This window comes from Etheostoma cragini, chromosome 12 (assembly GCF_013103735.1).
Source record: "Etheostoma cragini isolate CJK2018 chromosome 12, CSU_Ecrag_1.0, whole genome shotgun sequence".
Classification (NCBI taxonomy): Eukaryota; Metazoa; Chordata; class Actinopteri; order Perciformes; family Percidae; genus Etheostoma; species Etheostoma cragini.
The window spans coordinates 17,806,930-17,819,393 of record NC_048418.1 but is presented as its reverse complement, the minus strand read 5'-3'; the positions used below and the strand labels follow the sequence as shown (position 1 = coordinate 17,819,393).

Genomic DNA, 12,464 nt, shown 5'->3' with positions numbered 1-12,464 from the left:
TCCATGTCCCCTGTTGTCCCTCAGCATCTCTCTAGTAACGTCTGTGTGCTCCAGGTAGCTTTTGCAAGGCTACTTTTAATTTTATACTTTAAGTAAATTTCCAAGCCTGTACTTTGTTACTTTTACTTAAGTAAAGAAGTTTAATCAGTACTTCCACTTTTACCAGAGTATCTTTTAACACAAGTATCTGTACTTCTACTTAAGTACGGATAGTGAGTACTTTTGCCATCTCTGACAGAGGTAAATGGGTTTCACCCGCTCACCATGTTTCTGTCCCACCCACGCACCTTGTTCCCATAGCTTGGCTTCTGAAAGGCCCAACTTATCTTTGGGACCTCCATCTGAATCATTCTCCACCTCCCTCTGATTTCTCCATGTACTTTTGTATTTCAGTCCTTACTGCATCCCTGTCTCTCGCTCTCTCCCCTTTTCACACACTCATGTATTCCACCCCTCAGTTAAATCCCTCTCCGCCGTGCCGCTCTTGATTCTGTATCTGACGTCTCAGCCTGCATTCTCCATTCGCTCCTCTCTTCATCTGAGTCGCACAATTCATTGTCTGCCCTTAAGAGTGAATGCTGACAAAGAGGCAAATGTAGATCTGATGATGCTGAGGATGTGTTTTTGTATTGAAGGAGAGGTACGGGAGGGCGTCGCGAACTGAAATCTCGAGGGCCGACTGCCAACACAGTAATCCCTTTCTGCGCTCGAGCAAGTGAGTGTTTGGCAAATCGGGCACAATACACACAGCAGAGGTGTGCGTGTGTGCTTGTGCATGCTCGTGCCCTTGCATGTGCGAGTACAGTGTAAGAAGACAGAATGCTGAGCCCAGCTCGGGCTGGTGTCTGCGTTTCTGTTGGTGGTCGGTGGCTTAGCCCCTTTCAGATGGATATACTCAGAGCACTGAAAGCAGAAAATTAATCCAGCATAGCAAAGCAGCAGAGGTGAAGGAAAGAAATTGTATTAGCTCAACACCACCACAGCAGACGCTCAAAACATTGTTTAATGCTCCGTGGAGCATCCAGACCACACCAGCCCCGGCTCTTCAGCCAATTACTCAAATGTTACATACGTAACATTCTCAGGTCTTAAATTGTGCAACATCATGTGGATGTATATTCAAGTTGGATATTTGTGGTGAAGCTACATTAATCTCACCATGTAAATTAACCCATAATCACAACATCAATCAAAGCCATTAGGCTTACAGGACTGATCCATTTTTGTGACACGACTGAAGCGAGGTGTATCAACGTCATACATCCTTGGTTGGTACTCCACTCCCCTGACTTGCAGCTGATTGGACGAATCTGTCTCGTGGGTCAAGCTGCTCAAGAATTTCAAACCACTGTCATGGCGGCTCAGACGGACTACAATGTCATATTTTACAAAAAATAGTTTACTAAAACGTGTTTCTGAAAACACTTTAAGCAAGATATAGGCCACGTAGTTGCTGAATCTGTCATTTCATTTCAGATCAACAAAGGTTAGTTTGAAAGATTTTTGTCTCCTTCTACATGCGAAAGTTGCGTCGCATTCAACGGATCATGAGCACATGGATGGGCATCGGCCGGCTTTCTGAGACTTTTCTGTGCACGTTAAAGTCGCTTGACGTCACCCATAATTAGTCTCAAGTGGAACAGTCAAATCATTCCCGCTGTTTGAACACTCCTTGCTTTGAAAGTGAGCTTGTTCTCTGTAAGTGCTGAGACATAAATGTTTGATAAAGCGTACACCTTTTGACCACCATCTGCTGGCAGGTGCTTCATTTTGAGCCACGTTTGAGTCCAGTGAAAAGTTAAAACATATCTATCAAAACATTGTTTGGCTATTCACCACCTAGTGGTAAGGGATCAAATCATATTTGCAAAGTTATTTTTCTCAAAGCCCCGAAGCTCAGCGTGGGATGTGAAGCCTTCCCTAGTTTTCCTTTTGAGTTCAGAAAAGGAAAGAAATAACTGCGTTAAGAGGCATTTTTGTTGCGGATTATGAAAGGGAAATTTAAGGTGTTGTCACACTGACTCCAATATTATGTAATCAAATAAAGAAGTTCACAGTCTTTTCAGGTAATTAATCATTTAAAGTTAGCAAATGGCAATTAGTTAATGTTGACAAATGTTTAATGTATATATGAATAAAGGATCATTAGACAAGAGCAGGGGTTTTCAATGTTTTTTAAACTAAGGACCACTTAATGGCAAGAGAGACTCCGCAGGGACCCCTTGCAACATATATTGTATAAAATTAAGTTGCATATTAAACTGTGCTTAAAATAACGGGTAGCCTGAAGCCTTTACAGACACATTTTTAGTGCATTGAACACTAAGCTATTCAAATAGCTATATAATTGCTGGCATGATTTTTTAACTCATGTTTGGGTGGTGGATGGGTCAAACCATACAGGACTTTCACCCAGGAGACGCAAGATCGTGTCCAACTGTCCTGTTCTTCTTTCCCGAAACTATCCCCTTTTTCTTTTCCTAAACACAACCTGTTGTTGTCCCACCCAAACACAACCTTTTCCTTAACCCTTCTGTTGTCTCTGGGTCAAATGACCCCTTTCCAAAACGTTTCTATGTCAGAAATTTGGGTTTCTTTCACACAAATTTTCCCAAAAGGTAGCATGGATGGTTCCCAACAACACTCTTCACAAGTTAAATAAATAATCAGTTCACTACTTTCATTGCATTTGTGTGTTTTTGGTCAATTTTACAGCATTTGGAGAAAAAACAATTGGTAAAAGAACTTTTAAAACAATTGTAAAAAAGGGGGTCAAATGACAAAAGTGACTAACAATGTAAAAAGATGTCAAAAAAGCAACACAAATGTCAAAAAAAAGATTTGAAGATTTGGTGAAAAAAACAAAAAAAAGGCTCAGACAAAGTCGGAAAATTGTGAAAAAGGGACAAAATAATTGGGGGAAAGCCACGAAAGGGTCGGAAATGATGACCATGACCTTGATGAAAGGTTTTCATTTTAAATTTTGAGTCAGAAAAAACTAAATGTCCAGGTCGGCAAGAAGACAACGCGAGGGTTAATAAACTTAAGGGGCTGTGTTCCTTTCATGGAAATCGGTGAGATCAGGTTGGTTTTCTGGATGTTGTTGGAGCATTTATCAGTCTCACGTTGCCAGACCTATCTTCACAGTGCTGTGGAGTAAGGGTGGCTGCACCACACTTACATTCCAGTATAGGAGGAAAACTGTTCACACAGTACAACGTGAGCTATTTAAATTAGCTGGATAAATGGTTATTTCCCATTTGCTCTTCCATGTGTATCTCTGTTTGTTGATAGCAAATCCTCGCCATACGGTCCTAAAACGCCCCAGTTAGATAGTAAACGTATTCTTTTTAAATCTTTACAATAATTCCCCAAAAGAACCAAGCAGGCCTGCCTTGTTGCGTGATCCACATTTTCTTAAAACTTGCCTTTTTCAGCATGTAGCTTACTAGCTCAAAGTTTGTTGTTTTTTTCCCCAATGCAAACAGAGTTTGAGACCGGCGACAAACAGAGAGAGGGAGGTGCCGGGGAGGGATGGATGGAGTCGGATCTAGTCTTGGCATTGTGCAAGGTCTGGGGTTACTGTGGTGGTAAAATGTGTGCAGTGGAAGATGAAACATTGTCTTTATCTGTTGTAGAAGTGACAGACCCACTTGGTTTTCCAGTGAAAATTGCACTTCCAACACTGATGTCTACTGTAGCACACACACACACACACACACACACACACACACACACACACACACACACACACACACACACACACACACACACACACACACAATTTAATTTCTAGCTTTGGTTGTTACAACATTTTTTTGTCCCAAACTGCCCTTGATGGTAGAACATGTACACCCTCAGGTGTCTTTTGGTGTTTTCACAAGGCTACAGTTAAAGTACTAAATTGCAATAACTCACATGGCTGCTTTCCATGTGAGGGCTCAGGTTTTTTTATTGTAGATTTTTGGTTTTCTGCCACCAAAGGATAGACGTGCATATAGCATTGTTTAAGGAAGAGGGGATTTACATATAAATTGGGAAGTGGAGGTAATTGAGAAGAGTAGAAAGGAGGGAGGCGCTGACAATACAAGGTTGTTATGCTATAAGCGGGGCTGGCATTTGCGATCTCCATGCATGTCTGCAGAAATGTTTTGGGGTAGCTCAAATCTCCATAATGCAGCTGCTGGGCCTCGTGTATCCCCCTCACAGTCTCTTTATTTTTCTCCAGGGTGAGGAAAGAGAATACCTTTCATGAAGACAGTAGATAACAACAGACTTGTTGACATTTATTCACCCCAAACCCTTGGAGATTAACCAGGTGGTTTTGAAACCAAATCATTGGCCTATAAATCTGTCTATGAATGGCTGCATGAACTGAAAATTGAGCATTATGGCTGAGTTTGATTGTTTTGTCAGAAAAACTTTGTCTCAAACTGCCTTTTATCAGTCTTTATTGACTGTTGAACACAGCATTGTCTCATCTATGCGTATCCAATCATTTCTCCTAGTATTCCCCAAGCCTTGTAGATTCCGAACAGCTTACCTGCACAGGTTTCCCCAGTGGCAGCGGCCCAGTGGAAGTTCAACCAAATGTTAACAGTGGTCTGATTTGCTATCTGATTGACTTTTTAACGTGACTCTCCCACTGTGTTAACATTTGAAGTTTTGGAAATAGACTTAAATAAGAACAAATTCCATGTTGACAACGTAAATAAATTATTCTGTCACAGGGTTGCTTCAGTTTTATTACAGGGTTGACGGTATTTTACATCCTTTTGCTTTCAGCCGTGGAAGGAAACCATAAACAGCGACATTATTCAAATATGAACAGATAATGCACACTAAACAGACACTGAAATACCCTTCGGGTTATGTTGTAACTGACTCACTGTTATTTTAGACTTTGAACTTTGAGAAGCAGCACAGCAGTGCCTCCATCTTTTCCTTTTGACAAGATTGATAAAGTCAAATTTGCCTAAAATCAGCAGTGTTAGTTACAGGTATTACTTTTCCAAGAAGCAAGTACGGTGCATTAAGGTAACAAGGTAACATTTTTCTAATCATTATGTCATCATGTTGGTTACATTCATTTAATCACTCACATTCACATCCATCTGTGATTCTGAGATGTCAACACCTGCTCAAACTGATAAAGGAAAAAACTGAATAGCAATTGTCAGTAAACACAATCTGGCAACCTACTGTATATCTAAATGAGTATGTGGTGTACCCCATGCAGTGCTGCCTTCAGTGAGTTGTGAATTTCAGTGCTTGTGTTCCCTTGTGTTTGTACTCCTGTGCCATATGCTAGTTTCATTGCAGCTGACACATTAACATTCACCTTTGGAGCTTTCAGTGAACCATTTCAAAGTGGCTGATTTCAGTCAAAACAACAAATCAAAATGCAATGTTGGGACGTCTGGCAACAACCCTGCTTAAAAGCACCGATGCAGTTTGAGAGCCAAACAAATGAAAGGTGTCTCCTTATTAGTGGCATATTAACAGAAAATTGATTTTGTCTGAAATAAAAGGTCATGATAAATGACTTGTGTGCTTCTAGCTGAGCAATTTATTAGCCCCCTATCTACAATCTAACAAATTACCGCGCCTGTGCATCTCAGAGGGCAGAACAAATAGGAAGCAGGGAAGCTACTGCTAAAATGTCATTCCTTAATGTCAAACCATGGATTATATGTCTCAAAAAATACCTTGTGTTCTTAGTATTGCTTTGCTATTATCTTTTGTTTTCTTTGGCTATGCTTTTGTTGCCTTTGACTCACAAACATCCTCACCCAGTGGGAAGTGGGAAGTGCGAAGTTGGTACTTACCCAGCAGGAGGTGTGAGAGTTGGCACACTTTCACTAACGTCATTATGCCTGCTTTAGCTGTAGTTAGTGATATTGTATGAGGGTGATTAGAAAAAAGGCTGTTTTCATAGGTCGGATGCCAAAACAATCAAAAGACCAAAATGTGCAATAGGTTTCTTACCTTTCCAACTGGGTGGATCTGATTGCCAGGGACAATGGTAGTGTAGTTTTTCTCAGTTGCTAAAACACAATTTCTGAAACCTTGCTCCATTTTCTGAAAAAAACAGTAAACCCGAAACCTCATCTTCAAGCACTATTTACAAAACCTCTGAAACCTCTCACAAAATAAGACTTTTGCCTCAAAACAATTTTACTTGTGCTCAAAATCAAACACTGCTCTAAAATAATAAACAGAGTGATGACAATTACATACACGATCAAGCAGTCAGGAAAGAATACACCAAAAAATGGAAAACACATAGTTCTCAGGGAGAAGTACATTTTTAATCTCCAAACAAATTTGATATTTTTCCATCATTGTCTTTTGATGAACGAAAACATGTTTTATTGTAGTAGCTCAGTATTGATCAGAAATTACTACTCTGCTTTGCTCTTTGGAATTTTAATTTTTTATTTTCCTGCTTCTTGTACCCCTATTTTTACAGTACTGTATCCTGCATCGCAACTTGTTCTTTGACTCTGTGATACTGTGATTCTTTGTTGATATGAACCTGCAACCAGTCAAAGTCTATTGAGCAGTCAGTTGTTATGTAACAAATGGAAAGCACAGTGTCCAGGGCCATATCATGTGTTCTTTGTAGAGTACAGTATATAGCCAACAATGCACTGTACTACAGTATACAATACTAAAAGGAACAAAAATTGGGCTGGGTCAGCCCAGAGAACTTCGTTGACATCACGACCACGATTTCCTCTCCTGAGGCAACGGGGAAGAAGCCTCTTGGTAGATTGGTTGTGTCACATCATTTGAAACAAGTGAAATCAATCTTGAGTGGTTGTGTTCACAATGACATGTGCTCTCTATTTGGATGTGATTGTAGCCACTTGTGGTTACCATGTGCATTAGAGTGCAGAAGAATGAGAATGAGTTTAGCGTTTTGCTTAAAAGTCTAGGTAAGATCTGCAAATTGTGTTTTTTTATTGGAAGGAGGATAGTGTTTGATTAAAGATTTCTCAGCATTCAAAATGAGCGGTGTGTCCCTTGCATCAATCCCTCTAAGGCACGAAGGCTAAAATCCACAGTTATGCTTATATTTCATGCCATACACCCTGCCCCTGTCTCTCTATGGTAAGCAACATATTGATATGTGGTAATGAGTATAGTAGGGAGCTGAAGAGAAAGTGAGAAAGTAAATGAGAGCGGGAGAGTTGTGTACGGGAGTGTTTAGCATGCTTTCCCCCTTTGATTTACCTATAATTACTGCAGGATTTACCTTCAATGACGCAGTCGCTAAGCCAATCTCTTAAATTGGATTTCAGCATAAAGTAGCTTTCCCTGCAGATTGTTGTCCCTCACAGCCGCCCTATTACAATTTTATTCCCCACTCTTCACCCAACATCCCCCTCCCCAACACTGCTGCTGCTGCTGCTGCCGGATTAGCATTTTCAGAACGGTCGTAAAGGTGGACAAAATATAGCACAAAAACTATTTGGCTTGACTGGTCTCACTTTGACAAATTTGGTGAAGTTGTCATGGTAACACAGCCCTACCCCCCCCCTTCCAATAGTGATATGGCCGCAGCGATGGGACTTGGCTGATGATGACTGCATCTCTCATCCAAATGATGGTGATGAGACCACTGCTCTCTCTGCCTCAGTACATAAACACAGGCTACTGGAGGGAAGATAGAGAACAGAGCAGCGAGGACGGCTGGGAATATCACCCCGCCGGGACAAGCTCTGAGATATTGTACCAAACGCCAGCAACTGTTCTGCAGAAAACAAACAATTAATAGGGCAATTATGTATCATGTACCAGCGCTTTTACATTCACATTTGCTCGCTTTATTATCTCCTACTGCTATAGACGGAAATTGGATAATGCAGTTAGTCGGGATTGGGAATATATTTCATTTTGAGCAATATGTTGTGGGGGAGGATCGGCCTTAAGCGTTCCTCAGCTCTCACCCGGTGCCTGCCATGCTCTGCTCTTTGCTGCTAGAGTTTTAAAGCACCCATATTATGCTCATTTTGAGGTTGTACCAGAATAGGTTTACATGGTTTCCTTTTCAAAAAGCACCATATATTTGTTGCACTGTACATTGCTGCAGATCCTGTTTTCACCCCGTGTGTTTAGGTCTCTGTTTTAGCTACAGAGTGAGACATCTCACTTCTTTACTATCTTTTTTGGGAGTCACATGCGTAGTAGCTAGGTAAGATCACATCAGCTAGATAACTCTATCTGCTACTTTGGTCAGTCCAAGGCAGGATTAGCTGGGAGACTTCTTCCAATCGAGGGCGCGCGTGTGGAATACCTGCAGAACAGGGACATGGAAGTTCTACTGGCGATTTTTGGTCAACTAGTGTGTGTTTGTAGCAGTGTAGTTTCATTGAGAACAAACTAGCATGCTGACAGCTCACCCAGAGACTGAAGGCAGGGCACGTTCAGAAATCGTATCTCTCTTAAAACAGCATGCATAGTTTGTATGCGTTTGTACGCGTGTGGAAGCACCAGAGATTCAAAATAACACCCCAAATCCCAGAAAAAGTTTTTTTTTTTCTAATACGGTTGCTTTAAAACTCAGCATGTGTTTGCAGACACAGATGTCCTCTCTCAATAATTGAAGATGATGAAGAGACTGCCCATGTGTTGGGATATTACTCATGGGCCACTTATAAATCAAAGAGACAGAGTCTAGTAATTGATAATGTATTTTGTGGAATGCAGCCGTCTTTAAACCGGGGTTTGTCCCATTTCATTGTAAACAATAGCATAAATTAACTGCAGCCAGAGAGAGATATAGAATGGAGCAGCATTTGTGTCAGCGCTAAATCTGACCGTAACAGCCATGACAAATCCTTTGTCAGAAACAATTGTTGAAGCGGTGGTGTGTGACTGTAACATATACCCCACAAATAGCCTCATCCCCTCTACATATTGGAGAAAATATATAATGCAATAATACAGAATCCATGTATCCGTGAACAGATTACTCTGCCATTGTCGTAGGTCTGTTCTGCACGAACAGCAGGTATGATGGAAAATAGAGATGTGACGGAATGGAAAGCCACATCTGAACATGCCCTTCCCAGGAGGATTCTCCTCTCCTTCAGCTGTGTGACCTTTGACCCAGGAAGTCTGATTAGCCAGCTTTTATGTAGAAAAGCAAGAGAAATGCAGAGCCAAGAATATGCAGATATGATATGCACCCTGGGCAGCTTTAACCACTCTGAAGTCCGAGTCAAGGTCCTCTACTCAGTCACTCATTAAAGCCCATGTAGTCAGCAATGTGTCAGTGCGCTCAGTGTGTCTTGCATTTTCTCTCAAAGTACTGCAGGAGAAAAGTATTTAAAAGAACATCATTAGTTTCAGAAAGATGTATTTTCGAAAGCACTCCTCCTGGGTGTCTTTTGATTTACTTTTGTGTACCACAGGATAGTTAATACAGCTAAGACTTTCTAAATCTGTCATTTAAGGACCTAAAAACATGTTTTCCATAACTATGTTTTTGTAAGCCAATCTAAATTGATCAATACAAGAATTGGAATCAGAATTTGTTGACAGTTGTGGGGTTGCATAGCTTTATGTTGCCAGGGAAATGGCACTGTCAATCAAATCTAACCAAGTCAAACCCACATATTACCAATAAAGCTGATTAGTTGAATTGTTGAACAATACACTCTTAATGAGCAATATTGTCCTCATTTCCATTGTTGCTCATTAAGTCATGAATATAGAGACATATGTAAGTTAACATTTTCAGGTGTTTTATGTTACATTTCAGGCATAAGTAACATTGGTGTACTCTAACTATGAATCAAGGACCCTTTGTGTTTGCGCGTGTGTGTGCATGTATGTTTGTGTGTCTTTCAAATATCTCGAGAACCGTTCAACCAATCTACTGGCTACACTTGGCTTGCTGGGTACCCAGTGAATTTGGGGATTGGAAGCAGTTTGCACAGCATTGGATTATGAATATTAATAAACGACAGCATAATAAAAGTTAAGGAAAAAACGCTGCCATAACGTTGGCTCTTCAGTGTCTACCTTTCACAATAAAAGCACAGCTTAAATTCACTCAGGAAGTTTTGCTAAAAGGGAACTGCCACTAACTTATGACACTAATAACATTAACGCATGGCACATTGCCATACGTTCATAAGGGCAAATGTCTGTGACTATTCCAGATTTCAGTTGTGACATTTTGTGATCAAAATCTGAATATGAAACGTAACCAGTAATATTTCTCTCTCAGGTAAATGTTGTAGTACTGTGTTTTAGAATGTAGTAGAAGAACAGTCAGTCAACACAGTCATGGTACTGTACTATTTTTGGATAAATGAAGTGGACAGCCCACATCACAGATGTCTTTCTTGTGCCTTCATAAACATTATGCCTGTCTAGTATGGTTGAAAAATGACTTGTCTGTTGTTTTTTTAAGAGAGTTTAAAAAAAAACACTTCGCCCAGGTTTTTTGGATTGCATTGAAATAAAATGCCCCCCCACTGTGATGATAATAGGATCATAATAGAAAATGGATGGAAAGATGAAACTGGAGCATTGGGGTATCTCCAGAGACAGAATATGAGGCAATAATGGCATGGCATTGATTGACATTTCACTGTTGGTTTTAATCATAATAATATGCTTTCAAGTTAGGCATGGAAATGACTTCATGATCATATAATGACAGCTCAATGGCTGTCAGGGTTCTGTGTAGAGGATAACATCTTTATTGTTTTCCATCATTGCATGCTGACAGAGCCTTGACTTACAATGAAAAAAGTATTTTTCTGGGTGTGTTTGATGTACGATTAATGGCCGTTGTTATTCAAATTTGTAGTTGCTTTTTGTGTCACCCAGCACCTTAATTGTTTCTGATACCACACATATTTTAATGTGCTTTCTTTCAAGCTCAGTAGCTTTTATTTTCCTTTGTATGTAGTAGCAATACATTTAAATTTTTACTTTGCACAGAAAAGACGTTCTCTGCAGACCATTGGTGCACGAAACCAAAGGTGTTTTTATGGACTACTGAACAGAGACAACATATGAACACATGCAAGCTAAAAAGTAGTTTTGTAAGTCTGGTAGTCTAATCCAAGAGACCATGATCAAGGCCTATTCACACTTATCAAAAAGCCGCTCTCCATTCAATACAATACCATGAGTAGAAAGGCTTGACATTTGCATATTACCTTTTGCTGACAGCCAATTACAGATAGACACTATTTGTTGTTCCTTTTCATTCTGTGCTCCGGTTTTTCAAACTAGCAGCCAAGGTGAGAATGCATATTCATGACTGGGCTATGTGCAGTCCATTAGCGGTGTGTGTAGGTGGACTCAGGCTTATAAACAAGTGGTGCCATTAAAGAGCAAATGAATGCCCCTGACTCTGTTGCCAGTACCTGGACTCTCCTCAGTCAGTAATTACTCTGAGAGTTTTGATTAAAAAGGCTGCGAGGAAATGAAAGACTTCTCTTCCATGTTACAGAGAACAGACACCCATATGGGTCTTGACCAGATGCAAATCAAAGTGAAGGAGAAATTAAGCTGCTATGCTTTTAAAACTGCAGCTTCAAAAACTGTATGGTGCCACATCAGGGTGAAACATTTCATATCTTTTCGGCAAAAGAAAGTCCCACATACTACAGCAAAGGTGACCTGGAAGTTTGAAATCACAGTTGGAGTGACCTAATTACAAACTTCCTATCCATAGAGATCATCATTTAAACATTTTTATCTTCAAGTCAGTTATTCTTATACATGAAGAACAGCTCTCCGTTACCTTCTGGACCCGCATGTTCAGACTCATTTTAATTAACATGCTTGAAGACCCATCTCAATCGAGAATAGGTACATAAGGATAAAATATTGACAATACTAAGGACTATTGGCTCATTAAGGGCCTAGCCTTGCTAATAAGCCTGAAGGAGTTCAATGCAATATTAATGGTATAGGATTTCTCACAGCCTCCATTTCCAGAGACCATTCAGTGAGGTCTCCAAATTATTGATGGGCCAAATTAAAAGAAAGACTTCATTACATCTCCTAATGAATGAAGAATTTATGAAAGCTTGCCGAGCACACTGCATGCTAATGAAAAACTATAATAAGTACTATTTAATATGAGAATCATCAATCCAGTGTCATCCACTCCCACTACCAGCTGAAATGTTCAGTTTGTATGTTTACGACTCTGTTTGTTTCTCAAAGTGACATGTTCAGACTCAGAAGTTAGCATTAGCATGGCATTTATTAAAAAGTTAATTGAATTGAATAAGTAGGGTTTGGATTTATTTAGATTATGAAGATGGTTTCTGTTTAAATAGGAATATAAATAAAACAAATGAGTACAACCAGGGACATAATGGTTTCTTTTTCATGGCTCTGCAACTATACTCAGATATCCAGGTTTATTCTGAAAAATACACTTACATTTTAAGTACTGTGTAAAAGTTTCAGGCAGATGTGAA

The 12,464-nt window shown here is 40.0% G+C and overlaps 1 long non-coding RNA gene across 1 annotated transcript in view; it reads right to left on the bottom strand.

The window, feature by feature from the left end:
* Nucleotides 1-5,663, bottom strand: part of LOC117953698 — a 10,354-nt gene extending 4,691 nt beyond the window's left edge. Inside the window, exons 1-2 of the long non-coding RNA XR_004658659.1 lie at nt 5,654-5,663; nt 3,882-3,885 (exon numbers count right to left, since the gene is read on the bottom strand). This is a non-coding gene — a long non-coding RNA (uncharacterized LOC117953698). The remainder of the gene's footprint in view (nt 1-3,881; nt 3,886-5,653) is intronic.
* Nucleotides 5,664-12,464: the final 6,801 nt, after the last annotated feature.